Source organism: Peromyscus eremicus, chromosome 19 (genome assembly GCF_949786415.1).
Source record: "Peromyscus eremicus chromosome 19, PerEre_H2_v1, whole genome shotgun sequence".
Taxonomy (NCBI): domain Eukaryota; kingdom Metazoa; phylum Chordata; class Mammalia; order Rodentia; family Cricetidae; genus Peromyscus; species Peromyscus eremicus.
The window spans coordinates 66,772,533-66,794,610 of NC_081435.1; the positions used below are offsets into that span (position 1 = coordinate 66,772,533).

The following is a 22,078-nucleotide window of genomic DNA, read 5'->3' on the forward strand; positions in this document are numbered from 1 at the left end:
GTAACACAGCTTCACAGAGTTAAACAAATACAACATGAACAAAAGTAACACACCTTACTACTTACTTGATATGACAAAAATAACTCTCATCTTAGAGTGGGATAAGAGATAATTTATTCTAGAGCAAATAGGAGTGATCATGGCCTGGGAAAATAGATTTAGGTTAATTCCAATTCTGTGTTCCGGTGTGGTAATAGTTTGGTAAGCTTTTTTTTAGCAATGGAACAGAAAAGAGTCATAAGTTAAGGTGCTTTTAAGATATATTAGTGGAGCCAGGCAGTGATAGTGTACGCCTTTCTTTAATACTAGTACTTGGGAGGCAGAGGCAGGCAGATCTCTGTGAGTTCGAAGCCAGCTTGGTCTACAAATGGAATTCTAAGACAGCCAGGGATGTTACAGAGAGAAAGCCTGTCTCAAACAAAAACAAAACACAAAACAAAGAAAAGATACACTAGTGGAAAAAATAGATAAGAAATTTAAAGCAAATCATAGAAATTTCTGCTCTAAGCCTCAGGTGTCATTTGAGGACACCATTAGCCTCTTGGCTCCAGGAAGCTAGTGGTCTAGCTTAAATGAACAATTAATATTATATTAACTAATATATAATTATATTATATATACTATATATAATTATGTAATAAAAATATATAATTAATGCTAATAATAATTAAATGAATACATTCCAACAGTGTATACCTGTTAGTCATGGGTATTAGGTCAAATAAAGAAACAGGCAGGGAATGGTTCTCTAAAGGGTTAAGGCTAGGCCAAGATAAATTCTAATCAGGCTCTAGACCTGCAACATTCCAACCTCTCTAAAGCCATTCAGATTCTAAGCAGTTAAGCAGCTTTGTAGAAGATCTGGGAACTGGTGGTTCTACTGGGAACAGGATCAAACCCAGAGCCTTACACATGCCAAGCAAACACTTTACCCCTGACCTACATTCTCAGCCCAAGTTTCCTATACTATCTTGGTTTAATTTGGGTAGACCACATGTGTCCAAGAGTTTATTTTTTCTAGTTGTGTTTTCTTTTTGTTTGTTTGTTTGGTTTTTTTTTTTGTTTTTTTGTTTTTTTTTACTTTTTTAAGTTTTGTGAGCTATTCTTTAACAATCCTCTGGATTTCATTAGGATTTGTTTTAACTTTCCCATTTTCATATCTAATTTTATTAATTTGGGACCTCTTTCCATCTGTGGGTTAGCTAGGGGCTTTTCATTCTTCCATATGAATCTAGAAGCAAGAACTGAAGCAGCAGCCTTGGAGGAACACTGCTTACTGGCTTAGTCTCTGGTTCATGCTCAACTAGTTTTTTATACAACCCAGGACCTTCTGCCAGGGGTGGTACTGCCCACAGTGGGCCAGGCCCTCCTACACCAATTAGCAATCAAAACAGGCTGCACTGACATGCCCACAGGCCAGTTTGGTTGTGGCAACCCTCTCCCTCAATTTGAGACTTCCTCAGGTAACTCCAGCCTATGTTAAATCAACAGCTCACACTAACTATGTCAGTGATATGGAAGAACAGAGTGGGGTGTGGAGAGAGAAGAATACTTGAATCTGAATACTCAAGCACAGAGGGGCAGGGAGCTAAAGGAAAAGAGGGATAAGGTATGGGTGAACCGAAACTAAGGACGTCTGAAGAAGCATTATGAAACCCAACTAATTTATAAGCTCATTAAAATTGGAACAACAGCAATGGAGTTTGAACTGATACCCCACATGTTTGAACAACGCTGTTCCCAGAGGACATGAGCTAATTACACATAAATCTCTCAGTGCCAGTCATGAGATTCCTCCTCACCAGTTATTAGTCTGGAGGCCACAGAGGCTTTCAAATAATCAGCATGGACTACTGTCACTTTTGGTTACCCACCATAAGTAGGTGGTGAAACCTTAATGCTGAAGACAACACTCACTTTGGATACAGGACACAGAGAGATCAACTATTAACTAAGCAGAACCCCACCACCACCGCTGGTTTGTCCATAGTACTAAAAGATGCTGTGCAGGCTGCTTGGGAGAAAAAAAGCCATCAGTGGTCTTACTCAGTTCTAGACCTGACTGCTGTAAATCTGACTTACCAGGCAAGGTGTAACCACTAGCACAATAGTGGCTATAATGTTTATGGTGATAAACAACTGCTCCCTTGACTGGTAATCAGGCTTGCTCCATAGGAGGGAATTCATGTTTGGTACCACAAACATAATCAAAACCAATGGCTAGGGAAATCATAGACCCAAGGGGGCAGGGGGCATCTTTTGAATTTGTTTTGCTAAGTAGTCATGTTTTCAAATTGATTTCTAAATATTTATATTTTTTACCCATAGATCTGTGTTGCTCTCAGCCTTGATCAGAGAATCTTCTTATTGTGGAAAATAGGTTGGTGGAGAGACATATTACTGTTCAAAGTGCTGAGAATGAAAGTGTTCAGTCATAGATGGGACGTCTGTATTGACCACCTCTTAAGACTCAGGGAACACTGTGGAAGAGGGAGCAGGAAGACTGTAGGAGCCTGAGGGTGGTGAGGCATGCTATGCAATGTTAGCCTCTGGATATGACACAGCTGTTTGCACACATGAACTCACAGCAACTAGGATTAGTGGCAGAAGATCTCACAAGATTAAGCCAGTTAAAACTTCTAGCACAGAGTGAGAGAAATGCCCAAGGCCCCATCCCGGCTGAGTAGCTATTGACAATGAATAGTTTCTGATATTAGTTTCTGCTAATAGTTCTTTTAAGGGTAATCACTGACAGGGTATTCATGACTAAGTGGATAACGCCCCCAGACATGGTATATGAGAATTACTAATTGGACTTGATGGGAAAAGGGAGATATCTTGGGGAAGGGGGCTAGGCAATGTGGAGGAGGGTTATGGGGGACAGGTAGGATTAAGATGCATTGTAAAGATCTATGGAATTTTTAAAGACTAAAAAAGGGAGTAAAAAGTATACTGTAGTTTGAGGGTACAGCCCATTATAAAGAGGAACGCATCAGCCCATCACAGTGGGGAATGCATGGCAGAAGGAATTTGAGGTGGCGGCTTAATTGAACCTAGAGTCAGCAATCAGAGAGAGACACAGCGGCTGATGCTCATGTTGCTTTCTTCTAGTTTTATCTAGCCAAGGACCCCAGCCAATAAGAGAGTTCCTACTCATTTTTACCTGGAGTCTGCCACCTCAGTAATCCTCTCTGGAAACACGGAAAGACATGCCCAGAGCTGTGTTCTCCATATGATTCCAACTCAGTTACACTGACAATGAAATTTAACCACTGAAATGGTGTCGTCGTCGGCAGACAGCTGTTGGGTTCACTTGATCTGTGGTTTAAGTCTGAGATATCACCGTTGGTTCTTAGTTTGGATGTTGTACTTAAAATTGAAGTGGAGTATTGAAACCACCCACTGTTGTTCCAGGTCCTATCAGACCTTTAATGTCTAATAATGTAGTTAGTATTTTTGTGTGTAAAAGTGGAAGCCTCAACACTGAGCACATGTATATTTATAGATTTTATGTTGTCCCCATGGATGTTCTTTTAATGGTATATAGTGGACTTCTTTAGTTTGTTTGCATAATTTTGATTTGAAGTTCACCTTTCAAATGTCAGAATAGTTTTGCCAGATGGTTTTCCAGTTGACTTTTGGTCTTTGTTGTTTTTTGTTTGGTTTTCCAGTCAGTGAGGTGTGTGCTTCTTGAAACAAAATGTCAAATAAATATATTTAATCCAATCAACAAATCTTTGTTAGGGACTTTAGGTCACTTACATCTCAGTATATCATTGAGAGGTATTTACTAATTGCTGCTATTTTATTGTTTTCTGTGGTTGCTGGTTGGATCATTTCTGTTTTTTTTTTTTCTTTTCCTTTATTTGTATTAGAGACTTGATAGCTTCCTGTGGGGGACGGGATGGACTTCTATCATGCTTTCCTTTGATCGTCTGCTACACTATTGAAATTTCTTTCTTTCCTGTGCTGTTTCTGAGGTTGCTTTTCTTTCTTCTCTATGTACAGTTGCCCAGAATTATCTCCTGACTTGCTAGTTTGATGATCGCCAATGGCTGCAGTTTGTGTTTGCCCTGAGATGTTTCTTGATTCTTTATTTCTGAGATTATAATTTAATTACAGCATTTCTCCTTTCCATTTTCTTCCTCCAAACCTTCCTCTATGCTTCTTCCCATTCTCCTTCAAATTGATGGTCTTTTTCTTCATTAATTGTTGTTTCATGAATATCTGTATTTTCACACACACACACACACACACACACACACACACACACACACACACACATGTATTACAAATATAACCTGTTAAATTAAATGTATATAATGTTGCCTGTATCTATATTTTCAGATCTGAACATTTGTCACTAAACCGTCCATCTTGAAGGACAGTTTTGTTGTATGGAGAATCACTGGTTTATAGTTATTTACTTTTAGGGCTTGATCACATCATTCCATACTTTCTGGGCTTTGGGCTTGCTGATGAGAGATCTGACATTATTCTGGAGCTTCCTTTTGCAGCTGACTGGCATTTTTCACTTACAGCTTTTGTTGTCACTCATTTAATTCACATCAATACTATGTTGTGGAGTGATGCTTCTCTGGTTAGGTCTATTTTAGGTTCTAAATGTTCCTTACATTTGAATGTTCACTTTGTTCTCTACATGTGGGAATTTTTCTGCTGTAATTTGTTGTGTAGATGTGCCTTCAGCATGTGTTTAAGCTGCTTCCTTTATTCTGTGGATTCTTAGGTTTGCTCTCTTGATTGTATCCCATAGTTCTTGGAAGTTGTTGGCATGCTAGTTTATTTTTTCTTTATTGAAGTATTAGTACAGTATTTCCTTGACCCTGCCTTACAAACTTTAAATAATTCCTTCTTATGGGTTGAGGCTTTCCCATTGGTGATGCTTTTGATGTTTTTTGTTTTGTTTTGTTTTGTTTTTTGTTAAACTCACTGAGTGTTAAAAATATTTTTGAAATTAAAATATAATTACATCATCTTCCCCTTCTTTCCTCCCATACATCATTTCCTTTCTCCCATGTAGCTTCTTTCTCTGTCTCAAATTCATGGCCTCCTATTCTCTAATTGTTGTTACATATATATTTATTATTAAATATATAAAAACAGTCTGCTCAGTCTACATAATATTCTGTATGTATACTATCTCAGGCTGAGCAGTTAGTATTGGAAAACCAAGTGATGTTCTCTTTCTTCAGGATGACCATTTCCCCACTCTCAACATTTCTTTGTTGCTTGTACTTCTTTGTCTCAGGTCATGGCTCCATGAAATCCCTCCCTTCACGTTAGCTTATCTGTTGGAGTTCTCCTTTTCAGGTCTTCATTATGCAGACATGTTACTGAGATATCATAGGTGTAGCTTCCCTGATATTTCCAAGAGACAAAATCTTGTAGCATGAATCCTAACAGGTTGTATTAATAAAATAAAACCTGGAGCCAGGTATTGGGGTGAATGCTGGAAGATCAGAGAAGCAGAACAAGCCACAGCCACCTCACCTTGCCAATTCCTCAGCTGATCCTGTTTCCTCAAACTGGAAGCCTCTGAGTCTTCATCCAAATAGATTTCAGCTGAACTGCTGCTCAAAAGTCTAAAAGCTTAACCAGCTCTAGTTCTTGGTCCTCACGCCTTATATACCTTTCTGCTTTCTGCCATCACTTCCTGGGATTAAAAGCTCTTGTTACCACGCCTGGCTGTTTCCAGTGTGGCCTTGAACTCACAGAGATCCAGGCAGATCGCTGCCTCTGGAATGCTAGGATTAAAGGTGTGTGTGCCACCATTTTCTGGCTTCTATGTTTATCTAGTGGCTGTTCTGTTCTCTGACCCCAGATAAGTTTATTAGGGTGCACAATATTTTGGGGAACACAATGTCACCACAAAATCTCACATTAGAGCCCTGGTCCCCAGACTCTTAAAGTGTTTCCACTTCCCTTTCCAAGATGTTCCCTAAGTTTTCCTAAGCCTTAGGAACTGGAGGAGTATTGTAGATGGATCTCTGGGAGCTGTATACCACACAATCACTTTTTTTTCTGCATTTTGATTGATTTATTTTTCTGTAATGGTTCCCATCTCTCGCCAAGAGAAGTTGCTTTAAAGAAAGTTAAGAGGTACACTTATCTACAGTTATAAGAATAAATATTAAAACTGTAGTTAGGAGTTGATGCTGGTTTGGTAAAGTGGCAGTTGCAGGTTTTCCTCCAAGATCCATGACCTCAGTAGCTCCAGGTGGTTGGTTTGGTTTCTAGTACCAAACATTGATTTTTTTTGCTGAGCTGAGTTATGGAGAGAGAGATGGGAGGGAGGGAGAGAGAGACAGACAGACAGTCAGACAGAGACATACAGAGACAGAGATGGATCCACTAATTTTTATTGTCATATGAAATTTTAGGAATCCACTAGACAGGAAGCACAGCCTGTTCATTTTCTGATGCCACTAGGTTGAAGCAGAAATGTTGGCACGTATTTGTAATGTAATAATTGTTTGGAGAGCGATCGGATGACATGAGTCCTGGTACGGGATTTCCTAAGGAATAAAAATGGCCAATCAAGGTGATTCTTCCCAGTTGCAGGAACTTTGATACCCCCCAGTTGGTTGTGTGGAATAACAATAATGGACTAAGACAGGGAGAATGTGGCTACTGATTAACTTGAGAATCTAGGAAGAGATTTCCTAGCATTTTTCACTTTCATTTTTCTTTGTCAATGGATGGAGTATGACAATTACCAGTTCTTCAGTGTCAAACACCCTTTCTTTAATTTTATATCACTGTTTTTAGACAGGATCTTGCCTTGTATCCAAGGGTAACCTCAAACACAGGATCATCATGACTTGACATTACAAATTCTAGGATTACAGATGAATGTCACTTTACCTACCTTCAATTTTATGACCTACTCAACTGAAAATGAAAGGAACTAAACTTTATGTTACTTCTGTTTTCTCTTTCATTCATTTATTCAACAAAGGTATTTTGTGTGTCTACAGAGTGTTCTGCTTTAGAATTCTGGGAAAAAGTTGAGAACACTGGTGTATTCTAAGTACTACAATTGAAAATTTGAAAAACATCTACTAAAGTGGGTGAAACCTTTCTTGCAGTGTTTCTATGGCACTTTCTGGTGTCTCCCTGACTTGAAGCCAATATGTGCAAATCCTAACCTGCCCCAGGGACTTCCAGTTTCAGTGGAATTGTTTCACAGGCAGAGAATTTTCATATAAAAGACTAATGTAAGCCTTCCATTGTATGTCATTGTTCAATCAAAACTGTTCTAGTCTACAGGCAGACCCCTGGGACTGGAGTCATTTTAATATAGCTGTGAACTAAAGAGGGCTTTCTGCGGAGAGGTATTGATGGATGTGAGAGAGAGACAGAGAGAGAGAAAGAGAGAGAGAGGGCATAGGGGATGAGAAACTGAGAAGAGTTGGGGAGGGGAAAACACGATGAAAATATACTGTATGAAAGTTTTTTCTTGATAGAGGGAGCCATTATGGGGTTAGGGAGATCCTAATTGTCATCATAGAACCTTCGTCCCATAACTAATGGAAGCAGATGTAAAGATAGATCCACAGCTAAGCACTAGGCCAAGCTCCTGCAGTCTAGTTGAAGAGAGGGAGGAGGGATTATATGAGCAAGGGAGGGGGGAACAAGATCATGGTGGGAAAACCATAGAGAGAGCTGACCTGAGCTAGTGGGAGATCAGGGACTCTGGACTAACAGCTGGGAAAACTGCATGGGCCAGAATTAGGCCCTCTGAATGTGGGTGACAGTTGTGTGGCTTGATGTGTTTGTGGGGCCCTTGGCTGTGGGACCAGGATTTATCCCTGGCAGGAACTGGCTTTTGCTGGAGCCCATTTCCTATGGAGGGATACCTTGCTCAGCCTTGATGCAGGGGGTGGGGCTTGGCCCTGCCTAAACTTGGTATGTCAGACTTTGTTGACTTCCCAAGGGAGGCCTTACCCTCTCAGAGGAGTGGATGGGGGTGGGGAGTGGGAGAAGGGGAGAGATGGGGAACTGTGGTTGGCATGTAAAATGAAAAAAAAAAATAGATATAGAAAAAGAAGGAAAGAAAAAAAAAAAAAGAATGAACAGGCAGTGAATGCCTGGAATTCCAGCACTGAAATGTTGAGTTAAGGGGATGTGAGATTCTGGCCAGCCTGAGCTACATAATCAAGAGTATTTCTTTTTGTAAGATTTGAATATCAAAACTTCTTTCCTTCAATTAAAAAAAAATAAAGTTTTTGGAATGGGAGGTGGATTGGGGGGGCAGAAGAAGGGAGGACAGGGGAATCCGTGGCTGATATGTAAAATTAAATTAATTATAAAATAAAAAAATTTAAAAAAATAATAAAAGGAAAAAAGGAGGGTTTTTGAACGAATCAAAAACATACTTAAAGTTGACCTAAGGAGAACAAATCAATTTCTTTTCCAACTGGCACTGGGCCTCTCTTGGAGCTGTCTCTATGGAGACTTCTCCTTTGGGGTCGTAGGGAACATTACCCACTTCTCACAGCCCTCATGTATGGGGAAATCTCCACCACATGGCCTTTCCAGAGCATTCTGTCATCTGGTCAATTTTGACCTAGGTTGACTGAACATTTACGGAGCCTTGCTGTATGCCAGGCGCATTTTTGCCTTAGTGACTATGGTAGGTGTAAACACACAGAAGCCAACAACTAAAGACAATTGCAAAAAAGCAGCTGGATTCCAATAGGAGAGGTCAAGTCACAAAGTCTAAGCACAATGTTATTTATGTCACAACATAATTAGACAGATAAGGTGACAACTGGGTGGTTGCCTCATGCCAGTAGGAATTGTCCAGGAAGAAGACGTGAGTGTATTTAGGGCTAGATGTAAACCTAGGAGCTGAGTAGTTAGGCCAGAACGCCAGCATGTGATGGTCAGTGTCATGAGTTGAATTCAGGTGCTTGGTCCATTAGTTTTATTGGTAATTATATATATATATATATATATATATATATATATATATATAAAATCTACAGCATGAAATTTATACTTTCATATATACCATTCTAATAGGAACTCATGATAACTGCCATTGTGTGATTTAATATAGTCATGTTTTACCAATGGCCATACTTTGTATCTATACAATAAAGCTTAACAAAAGCATATCATATTAATATTCCAGGTAAGAACAGAATGCTATTGCTAAAAGGGTCTTTAAATGTAGACTTCATTAAGTCCCTGATTTTATAGATATGGGCTCTAAATAGGTCAAGTGATTTTTAAAAAAGGAATAATGTAAAATACTCAATGTCTCACCAGGATCCCTGTCTGGAGAATCCAGGTCTTCTGATCCTAAGGTTTGAGAGATTTTTCTAAACAACCTGCCTCTCCAGGCATAGGGCTAAACTGCTTCTATTCTAAGACAGACGCTTTTCAAGGGCATATGACAGCAGGTGAGCAAAGTAAATGCTGCCTGGTGTCTTATCGTCCGCTCTTATTTGGAAAAAGAAAGAAGAGGGCAGAGCACAGGAAGCCGGCTCAGCAGTGCCCCTGCCCTGCGGTGTCTATTGCCATCAGGCTTTTATGACCAGCCCTCCTCCTCTGCCACGGTAGCCGCCGAGTAGTCAGACAGGAAACTACTTCATTTAAATTATGTTCTCATCTCATCGAGTATGGAACACAATTCTCTTGTATTTTCTGATAAGGCAGATAATGAAGTGATCAGTCCATGAGATTCCTAAGTGGCACTGAGCTGGCATTTGCATAATGATATTATAGCGTCTGTCGAACTCACTAGCGGTGATCCATCCATATGAGAGAAATATAGGTCAGCAAAGACTCAGCCGCAATGAGGGAGGCAGGGCTACTCACTTATTAGAGTAAGAAAGCGCTCTAGCCTTTAGCTCAGCATGACAGAAATAAATGGAGTGGATTGGATCACGAGCTTCTATTGGCTTCTGAACAATAAAGGAGACACATCAATTCTGTTTCATGGTTTAAATTCAATTCAAAGCCCACTTAACCCCTTCATTTCCGTGGACAGAGTATCTTTCCTATACTTCCTTACCTGACTGGGAAGGTGCAGGGCATTTTGATAATGTTATGCTAAGAAGGATCAGGAGTCACCTGTCCCATGTGGCTGTGGGAGGGCTGGCAGAAAAGGAAATAGTTACTTCTCCCCTAGTTCCTGATTTCCCTTCCCTCACCTGTCTCAAAGACCTATGGGGTGTTTATATTACCCATTTGGACTTTCCATTACTCTATTATCTTTATTCATATTATCATATATTATTGTTTTCATCATTTAAAAAATATTTAGGTTGTTTTCCATCAATATACTACAAAAGTATGATTATCTTCTAGAGGTTTAAGTGATTTTAACAAATGGAAATTGGCATTATATCACTACTAAATAGATTAAATAGTATCATAATATAAGAAAATGTCTGATTATGGGTATACACCTTATTTTAAAATTGAATTAAGTGGATATATTGTATTATTCTAAAGGAAATGTATAATATGGCCTACTTACATATATATATATAGCATATGAATACAATTATAGTTATACAATTTTTATATCAGTTAGACTACAGTCTTGTGAATGCATGTATGTGCATGCATGTGTGTGAGTCTGTGTGTGTATGTGTGTGTGTGTGTCTGTGTGTGTGTGTGTGTGTGTGTGTGTGTGTGTGTTTCTGTGTATAGACAAAAATGTTCAGACAATTTTAAGGGGAAAAGTGATTTTTTTTTTTTTTTGGACAGACTACTACAATTGGGAATGTTGTTTATCATTAAGTTGATTTCAAAGATAAAACCCAAGAACCTTAATTCTTGGCTCAAACTAGCCTCAATACTCAGCCATGGCTACTCCCCTGCAGCAAGTGAAGGAGCTTGCAGTCTAAGCAGTTCCTAGGGGCTCTGGAAGCTAGATTAGTCCATGTGGAAGACACAGACTAGAGTGGATACAAAAGCTCTGCTTCTGAGTTGGACCTCACAAGTGTGTTTTCTTAATCTCTGATCTCAGGGCTGCCTTCCTACCAGGCTCTTCATTCCCAGGCTCTTCAACTCTTCCTAGTCTACACAGAATACAGTCAACAAAGTAAGTGTTTAAATCTAAGAACATCCCAAGCCAAAGTATGATAAATCACTGCCACCAAAATTTAACTATAACTGAAAGTTTCATGCTGCCCATCCTAACAATTAACTATGAGAATATTCATTGGGGTGAAGCATTAAGCCTGTTCTAGAGTTACTGTTCCTTGATGGTAGTCAAGACACTTGTGCTGCCCTCCATTCACCTTGCTGACATGAAGCATGAGGTGATTATCTGCCTATAGACTTTCTTCCCTATGATTTTAAATGTGCTATTTTAGTTTAGAAGAAGAAATTTCTACCCCCTTTCCCACCTTCCCCAAACTGTAGAAACAGTATACACCAGACTATCACGTATATGAGAACCCTGCGAAACTAGAGCAACTATTGCTTTAGTCTGGCTGCCTTGTTTTAAAAAGAGAGAATGCAGAAACATGATTTGATTGCTACCAAAATCTGTTTATTGCTTGCCTAAAGACTGAAATGCTTGTCCACAACTCTTAGATAGGAATAAAATTTGGAATTTTTTATTGTTATCTATAAGGTGTCATAATTATTTTAGCGACTGGTATCTCATAATTTGGGGCACAATATGTTTTGGAATCATTCGGTTTCTTTCTTCTATGGTGATTTTTACTTCTCAGTTTATATCCCACTGCTTCTGCCAATGTCTCTTATCTTTCAGAAAAGCACATTGCAGGGTGGTTTTAGTTTATGGGTCCTTTTTTTTTAGATGATATGGTTTATTTGGTAGGTGGAATGTGGAAGAAAATGATAAAGTTTGGCATGCTTTCACTAATCACTGTGTTGATATTTTGCAAGATTGATGGCTCTCTTCAAAGGCAAAGCGGGCCAACTTTCCAGGAAGGCTGTTGAAAGTGGGCCTGGAAACTTCAAGACATTTCACTGACATCATGACTTACTTCATTTATTTCTTGATCTTTCTGCTGTTACGTCACAGCAGGTGTCACTCATAAAATAACTTTGGGCAAGAATTTTGTTATTTTTGGTGTGCACGTAACTTAAGCTTGCTCCACGATTTCCTTTATGATGCATTGTTGCCATATGTTGCATATTTTTGCTTTCCATTATCTTTGGTTTGATCTTAGCTAAGGAATATAAACAAAGTCAGCATTTGGAGCAGGCAATAATACTCTATACTTTCTACAAAATGTACCTGCTTTTTAATTTAGTTTTGTTTGTTAGAAAGTTGGAAATGAGGGTAGGACAAGATGCTACATTTAAACTATCATGGATTTAAGAATAGCCTATTATGATATTTATATGATTACATTTTATAACCTTCGAAACTAACCAGTATGTGCAGACATTACTATGCTTACCTGTGATGTTTCTACCAGTATTTTCCTCTAAAATGTGAACAAACAAATCTTCAGCCAAGTAGAATGGGTAAGTTCCTATCAGAGCTGTAGAGAAAATAGCAGCAACTTCTCATCTGTGTTATTATGAAAGATGAATAATATACAAAATAGAAAATAAACTCTGGGAAATAATACCCAGGCAAATAAAATGTCCCTGATGGAGAAAAAAAAAACAACCAAAACATTTTTGTCATTGTTTTCATAGGTCAAAAGCTAAAATCAAGGCTACTATGTACTATTTACATAGTTAAAGAATGCAGCTATTATTGAGATTTGTAAAATGAAAAAAAAAGGTGAAACATGGTGGTACATGCTATAATGGCAGCTACTTGGGAGCTGAGGCAGGAGAATTGCAAGTTCAGGAGCAGCTTGGGAAACTTAGTGATATCCTGAATATTTTTAAAATCCTCTTAACTCTTTTTGGATTAACATAAAAATAAATTAAATTTAAATTGAGCTCTGCTGAATTTTTATTTATTAGTCAGGAAATCAGAATAAGTCAGATCAATGTTTCTATGCCACTAGGAATTCAGCAAACTAAAAGAAGTGTTCTGCATTCAGGAATTTTCTAAGGTATAGTTTTAGCTGCTTATGACTCAGTCTCAGAATTTTGAATCACCAATGCTGGACATAAGCTCCTTTGTGTGGCATTTGGACTGATATTTGGGAATAGAGACTAAATTAGTGAGGTTCTAGAACCCACACTCTTAACCACCGCCTTCCACTGCCTCTCTGAAGGTAGCTCACCTTTCACAGAGCCTAGTGACCTCTCCCTATGTGGCAGGCTACATTTTTTCTCCTATGGAGAAATTTAGCATGATATGTATAAAAACTTTCAACAACAAAAATTTAAATATGAATTGTAAGTAGATACATAAATTATATTTGCCACAATGTAACACTACAGCTGCTTAAAATGTTTAAAATATAGTATGGAAGGCATGCATTGCTAAGGTGTTCTTATTTGAAATCATGTTGTTGGATGATCTAATAAGTCCTTGTCACAGCATATGGGGTCATTTCTAAGGCAGGAGACAGATGCTGTGCAAGGAACACATGACTTTGAGGCAGCAGTATTAATAAGTTGCTGTATTTCTCAGCTCTTCTGCTTTGGGCACATGTTATCTAATAGACTCTTATAAGGTGATTGACATAGCAGGATGAGACTTTTATTTTTTTAAGTTGAATAGGTTTCTTCATTTCACAAAGAATATAGATTAATTTTTCATAAATTACATATGGAGATAGCTTGCAATGATATTTTAGAAAGCCCCGTAGACATGGGATGATTTGCCTCCACTTCATCATCAAATGAAAATGAAATAGTAGTTTTGAGACCAGGAAAAATAGACCAAGATAGCTGAATTCCCCACATTTGAATGCTTCCAGTTCAAATGTCTCACAAGCTCATTTGCAGCTGGGTTGCAGCAGGCTCCATCCGCCTCTGTTTAATGAAACTCATGCTGAAAATCTCAGTTGGAAGTTCAGGGAATCAGAGCTATTCATCAAACCTCATCATAATTATTTAATAAGCAACATTAAATGTTCAGTCAAGTCTTTAACTCATCAGTTCAGTTATCACAGCTTAGTGCCTGTGAACATCATTTACAAAGTTTCCCGCTGAACTGTAGAGGATACAAATAAACCCCATAAATTAAACCAACCCACAAAATAACCTCCTGATGGCTTGCCCCCTGGCTCACCTTTTCGGCACTCAAAAAGAGTTTTTCCAATGGGTTCTCACCAGAAAGGTGAGAAGATGTGGTATTTAGCTGGTAGTGGTCAGTGTGTGTGTGTGTGTGTGTGTGTGTGTGTGTGTGTGTGTGTGTGTGTGTGTTTATTGGGGAACTAGGGGAGAGTTCCTGTGTTCATGTGTGTATGTGTGATAATTTTGATGAATTTACATGCACCATTGTGTAAGAAAAGATTCCAGACCACCAAACCCCTACCTCAGTCCCTGCTCAGACACCTGAGAACCACACACAGAACTATGAACCAACCACAGTTCGTGTTTCCCACTTGGTCTGTGACCCCATTTCCTGACAATTAAGGACAGTGCTTAGAGCATTGTGCCTTTCACAAGTAACTCTAATATCAAACCTGAGCTCCACCCACACCCACACCACCTGAGTATCATGAAGAATTGTGTGCCTCCCACAGGTAACACCATCTAAATCTTTGGGATTTAGCTCCTGCCACCTGAGAACTGTAGAGAGCCAAGAGTGCCTCCCACATGTAGCACTACCCAATGCTATCACAATCTGAGCCTCCACCACCTGTGGACCATGTGAAGCGCCTCATATATCTTCTACAGAACCTGACAGCTTTATTATTCATTTGTGTGGTCAGAAGTTTCACCTTGCCCTAGATTGTAATCAGAAATTTTCCTGTCCTGACCGCCCACTCCCCACCCTGGCAGCTGCTTCCAAATTACCACACAGAGACTTAGTATTATTTATAAATAATCAGCTAATAGCTCAGGCTTATTATTAGCTAACTCTTACATTTAAATTAACCCATATTTCTATTTATGCTTTGTCACATGGCTCATGGCTTGTTGCCTCATTTTTTACATGTCTTGCTTGCTCAACAGCTATCTGGCATCTCCTCTGATTCTTCCTTCTTTTTCCCAGAGTCCTCTGTTTCTGGCTGTCCCACCTATACTTCCTGCCTAGCTACTGGCCTGTCAGCTTTTTATTAACCAATGAGAGTAATATGTATTCACAGTGTACAGAAGGATATTTCTCTAGCACTAAATGAGCTAGGAAAACTTCTGATACTCCAGCACACATGTCAAACATCAACACTGAATGGTCCACAAACTGAGCCTCAAACACTACTTAGTTGATTTTAAAGTCTGACAACTTGGAGTAATGGCACACAGAGATACAAATGCCCAGTCAAAAAAAATGTGGGAGAGATATACATATCAAAAGACAATGCCAGGCCGGGCGGTGGTGGCGCACGCCTTTAATCCCAGCACTCGGGAGGCAGAGCCAGGCGGATCTCTGTGAGTTCGAGGCCAGCCTGGACTACCAAGTGAGTTCCAGGAAAGGCGCAAAGCTACACAGAGAAACCCTGTCTCGAAAAACCAAAAAAAAAAAAAAAAAAAAAAAAGACAATGCCAATGACCCCAGATGCCCAGGTCCCATCAAAAGACACAAACAGTACAAAAATGAAGACAATGCAGCGCAACCACAAATCAGTACTCCATAGTAACAATCCCTGAGGAATGCAGCTTAGATGACACAAAGAACAATGATTTCAGAATAGCAACTACAAATATGCCCAAGAAAGCACAAATAGTTGAATGAAATAAAGAAAACAATTCAATATATGAAAATAGAGTTTAATAGAGAAGTTATAAAGAAGACAAAAACCAAAAGAAAAATTCAAAGAAAAATTTAACGTTAAATAAAAAACTCAATGGAAAGCCTTAACAATAGAATGGACTGGGTGGAAGACAGAATATGGAGGCTTGAGGATAAGCTGGAGGAATTGGATGGCTCGTTTAAAAATGATAAATCTACAAAAGCCATAAACAGAACATGCAGAAAAGGTGAGACTAGAGAAAGACTAAACCTACAAGCAATGGATACAGAAAAAAAGGAGAGGAAACCCAGGTCAAAGGCACAAAAATGTTTTCAACAAAGTCAAAGCAGAAAAAATTCCAAATCTAAGAGAAGCGATACCTAAAGAGGTACAAGAGGGACACAGAGAACCAAGTGGACAAGATCAGAAAATAAATTCCCCATGTCATAAGATGATCAAATCAGTGAACATACAGATTAAATAAACAATATTAGAAGATGTAAGAATGATCAAGTTATACACAAAGTCAGCTATACCAGAACAACATCTTATTTTCCAACTGAGACTTTATAAACTGGACAGGCTTGGTCAGTGTACTAAAATTTCTGAGAAACCATAGATGCCAGCCTAGACTAATATATTCAGTAAAGCTATCTATCAGGGGAAAAAAAAACTTCCCATGATTAAAGTGAGTTAAAGGAATTTATTACCACCAAGCCGGCCCTAGAGTGAATACTGAGAGGAATACTTAGGATTGAAGAAAAGGATAAGAATATCCAAGAATGTGACAACATAACAATGTTGAGTCAATGACTAAACAAAGCAAGACAAAAACAAACAACAATCAAACAAAACAACAAACAAACAAAACCACCATAAAATCAACAAAATGGCAGGATTAATTTACATATTTCAGTAATAATTTTGAACAAAGGCCTCTAACAGACTGTAGATAAACTACAAGCCAGAATTATTCAGAAGAGACAAAGAAGTCCCTTCATACTGATCAAGAGAACACTCCATCAGCAGATATTACAATCCTAAATATGCTTGTACCAAATTCTAGTCTTCATAAAGCAATGCTACTAAATATAAAGTAACAGACTTACCCCAGCATATTAATTATTACTAGGTGACTTCAGCATTCCAGTTTCACCAATGGACTCTGTCTAGACATGAATGAACAGAGAAACTATAGCACTAAATAATGTCATAGATCAAATAGATCTAATTGATCTACACAAAACATTACATTCAAATGCTAAGGAGGACCCATCTTCCTCTTTTTTTTTTAATGTTTAGTTCTGTTTTATTGCACAGAGTCACAATATATAGCAAGTGATTATATGATCAACCACAAGTTAATGTGGATATTGATAGGCACACAGACCTTTGTCTTCAGCCACAAATGAAATAAAGGACCAAGCTGTCACCGTACCAAGGTTTTGTTGACTCTGGTGCAGTCCTAAAGGTTCCTATCACTGAAGTGTGTTAAGCACAAAAGTCATAACAAGTTTCTGTCAGCGGCAGATATGAAGTATAGGACACAAGTGTTAGGACATCCATGTGCTCATGAGCCACTTGTACCACACATGTAACAGAAAGGCCACTTTAAAGCTTTCCAGAGAGTTCTTCAGTCAGGTTTGCTTTTTCAAAGTACCACCACGTGGTTAGCATCTATTAATTACATTCTGACATAGAAGTTTGGACAAAGTGGATTACAAGTTCTGATTTTTTTTTTTGGTTAAACTTAAGTTTATAAGAGACAAAAACCTATCCCTGTAATATACTGCAGTTTAGTCTTCAAGAGCTCTAGAGTGACAAAAAAGTTTAAAAGTTAAGAACCATTAAAAAGTTTACTAATTTTTTTTAAATGTCACATAATAAAGACAGCCAAAGAGAAAGCGTTTCCCTCATAATCCTCGTGCGTTTCATAGAAGTTCTTTACAACTTAAACCTTTACCATCTGCGTGGAATACAAAGACAAAAAACAAGCCTTATCAATGAAGGCTAATGAAGCTCACTCCCAGAGCCACGTAATAATCCCTGGTAATTCACCTCCTCTGTGCTGAGCACCTAGATGGGCCTCTGGGTTCTCAGGGGTGCACACATGTGGAAATTGGGATCAGGAATCAAGGTGCCAACTTTCATTTGTGAGCCTTCAATCCCTTCAAATCATGACTCAAGCCACAATACATTGCTCAAGAATATCTGGATCAAATTCTTGTCTTCTGAGTCCTCATAGCTCTATCTTAATTTCTGCACTGCTGTATCTAACACAAAGTCTTCAAGCAGCATTGCTTCAAAGCTCTTGAACTCTATCATTGCCACTCCATTGCTTACTCTGCCCCCGACATTTACAGCTGCAAGAATATTTACTTCATTTAATCACTCTTAGTGTATTTAGAGATAAACAGCTGTTTTGGATTATCAGCCACAGAAACTTCTGGGAAACTTCATTTGAGTGTCTGATTTCAGTTTGGTAGGTATATGTATGAACATACTTGTATGCAGTTACTCAGAAAGATTAAAAACTGTTGGTAAGTTTTTAAAGGGTAAAGCATCACTTTAAAGACTAGGGATGCTCCAGGTGTGGTGGTTCATGCCTTTAGTCTCAGCACTCTGAAGATAGAGACAACTTATCTCTGTGAGTTCAAGACCATCCTGAACTAGTTGGTAAGACTATCTCTGAAAGCCAAACATGAGTAAGCTAAAGTATATTGCCTAGTATGTGCAAGGGCCTGGCTTCCTGGCACCACTAAAAAAGAAATGAAAAAGAAAAGGACAATCCTTCATTCTCTTGACAAATACTAGGAAACAAGTGTAACTATATATTTACAGACAGCCTTTCATGATTCATAAGCTACTTCTCCAGAATGAATGCTATTTAATTTGAGTTGTGAGTTATGTTACAACATTAACCTGGAAAATGCACTCAAAATACTCTCTGATTGCTTGGTCCAGTTAGTTCCATTTAAATGTCACCATCTGAGCTCTAGAAATCAGATGATATTTACATAGCATCCTCTAAGCTTGTTTTAATGAAAATGGTAAACTGGATTCCTTCAGTTCAGAATCACTGAAATAGCTGACTTAGTAGAAAACAAAGCAAGTCTCAGCAAATACAGAAAAACTGAAGTAATTTCTTGTATCCTAGCTGACCACAGTGAACTAAGGCAAATACCACTAGCAATAAAAGTCATGAAAAATACACAGTCACAAATATTAAATAGCACAGTACTGAATAATGAATCCATCATGGTAGAAATAGGAAGAGGAAATTAAAAATCTCCTACAATTAAACTAAAATGAAAACACAAGCTACCAAAATCTATGGGATACAATGAAAGCAATCTTTTGGGGAACATTTATAAGGTTAAGTGCCTACGTTAAAAAAAATCAAAGGGAGTCCAAATAAACAATTTAATCAATAACCTTAAGGCCTTGGAAGAGCAAGAACAAAAAATAACCAAAGACAGCAGACTTGGATAAATAATCAAAATCAGAGCAGAAATTCATAGAATAGAAATTGAAAAAAAAAAAACAATAAAAAGAAGTAATGAAATAGAGAGTTAGTTCTTCGAGCAGTTTAATAATTTTGACAAACTTTCAGCCAAATTAATGAAAGGAAGCTCAGGAAAGGCCTGTGTTAATAAAATTACAGATGAAAAGGAGCTCAGACGAAGGCATCAATGAAATCCAGGAGGGCAAGGATACACTTCAAACATGATTCCAACAAATTGGAAAAGCTAAATGGGATGGATGGATTCCTTAAAGCACACAACATACCGAAATTAAACCAAGAAGAGAGAACAATTCAAAGAGGTTTAAATTTAACTTAACAGGTTAAAAATCCATCACAAGCAATGAGATTGACACAGTACAGAAAGCCTCCCAGGAAGGGCACATCTTGGAGACCAGGCATTCTCAGGCACCTTGTTCATTATTGCCAAGATCCTGGGGAAGAGCTCTGATTTTGACCTTCAGGAATCATTAGTCAAAGTTCAAGCTGATTCAGAATTGGGACAATGTGTACATGTGGATTCGAACACAGTGAGCCAATGATAGTGGGCATCTGGGGTAAGTCCTCTGTAAAGAAACAATTTCTTCCCTCCTGTACTGCAATTGACACCAACATTCTCATGAAAGCTAGAATATCATCTCTGAAATGTTGAAGAAATCTCCCTGTAACTGAATCTGTAATCGTACAGAATTATCTGGGTACAAAATGGTCATTTTTATCCAAGCTTCTGTGATTTTCAAAATAATTTTCTTTTGCCATATAGGAAAAAAAAATGGACAGGACATTCAGCACCTATTCACATTACAATATCATGAACTCTTACAGTATTTTTTTTTATTGCACTGAGTGTACATACATAAAGCAGGTCCTTTTACCTGCTGAACAAGATATCTTAGCCACAGTGATACAAAATTACATATTAAGATAAGCATGATGTCTACTTTATTTCCTATATGTTCTTTGAAAAATTGCAATGGTTTAATAATTTCTCCTAAAGAAGGTATAGTGATGTATGCCTATGATCTTAGCACTTGGGAAATAGTCAGGAAGATCACAAGTTCAGAGCCAACTTAAGTTACAGGAGACCCTGGCTCGAAACAATATAACATTTCCCCCTTTAGATGTATTTTAAATTAACCAACCAACTTCCTATTAAACACCTAAGCTTTATAGTTTAACACAACTGGGTAATTTATGGTTTTAGTAATGTCTTTAATAAATACATAAGAGCAAAACTACCAGATCTTACACACTTGAAATAACTTCAAAGATAATCCTCCCAAAAAGTGAATGCCCCACGTCACTTGGAGGCTGCAGAAGGGTCACCTCTGAAATCCAGCTCCTCCAAAGTAAGAAACACAAATGGCAGAGGATCAGCTATGAGTATATCACCCCCCCAAAAAAAAAAGATATCTGTGCACAAGGACTAATTTAGGTTGAAATAATTGAGGCTATTTTTGAACCTTTAACCTTTAACCTTTTGCATAATACCTGTCACAAACCTCTTGTGTCAGCATTTCTCACCCACGTTACTATTCTCTTTTGGTTCCCAAGTATGTTGTTTTTATACATTTGATAATATATACAGTCTTTGCAAGTGGAGTGTTTTGAGGCGGTCTCAGTACTCTGTGGTAAGTGAAATAGGAAGTTGACACCTATAAAAAATTTAAAAAGGGAAGAAAGATAAAAAGACAAAAAAAAGCTTTCCAGCCGGGCGGTGGTGGCGCACGCCTTTAATCCCAGCACTCGGGAGGCAGAGCCAGGCGGATCTCTGTGAGTTCGAGGCCAGCCTGGTCTACAAGGTGAGTTCCAGGAAAGGCGCAAAGCTACACAGAGAAACCCTGTCTCAAAAAACCAAAAAAAAAAAAAAAAAAAAAAAAAAAAAAAAAAAAAAAAAAGCTTTCCAATCAACCATCAAGCAAACAAACAAAGTTCTAGGCACAATTGGATTTAATGCAGAGTTTTGCAGTCTTCTCAAGCATTTTACAAAATAGAACAAGAAAGAATGCTTCCACATTCTTTTTAAAAAACCAGAATTGCACTGATATTTAGACTAGGCAAAGACATAAAAGAAAAAAAGGAAATTATAAATCAAGCTACTTGGTGATCATAGATTAAAAAAACTCAATAAAATACTTAAAAATTGAATCCAAGAACATACTACAAATTGTCTACTATAATCAAGTCAGCTTTGTGCAAATCAATAAGTGTAGTTCCCACATAAATAGACTCAAAGACAAAAACTACACCGTCATCTCATTAGATTCAGAAAAGGCCCTTGAAAAATATCTACCATGCTTCATGACAAAAATCCCAGAGAGTCTAGGGATACAGAAGGTATGTCTCAACATATTAAGGATAATATACACCAAGCCCACACACAACATAAATCAAAAAGGAGAAAAGTATTTTCTAAGTATTTCCATAAAAATCAGGAATAAGACATGAATTTTACTCTCTCCATTCCTGTTCAATATAGTATTAACTAGAGCAGTAAGTTCAGAGAAGGAGATAATGGGATAGAGATAAAAGGAAGAAGTCAAAGTAGTTATGTTTACATTTTATATATATATATATATATATATATATATATATATATATGTAAGATCTTACAGATTCCATCAAAAAACTCCTACAGTAGTTAAACACAGGAGCAAATGGGCAAGACACAAAATTAACACACACAAAATAACCCAAAAGCCTTCTTATATACTAATGAGAAACCAACTGAAAATTAACTCAAGGAGATAATCTCATTCTCAATAACCAAAAAGATATCTAGAAA

General features: G+C 37.9%; 1 long non-coding RNA gene across 2 annotated transcripts in view; it reads left to right on the forward strand.

Annotated features, from left to right (window-relative positions):
* The first annotated feature begins 7,067 nt into the window (after positions 1 to 7,067).
* LOC131896076 (uncharacterized) overlaps positions 7,068 to 22,078 on the forward strand; it is a 34,542-nt gene continuing 19,531 nt past the window's right edge. For both annotated transcript variants that reach the window (XR_009375361.1, XR_009375360.1), the window contains exons 1-2: positions 7,068 to 7,238; positions 11,009 to 11,083. This is a non-coding gene — a long non-coding RNA (uncharacterized LOC131896076). The remainder of the gene's footprint in view (positions 7,239 to 11,008; positions 11,084 to 22,078) is intronic.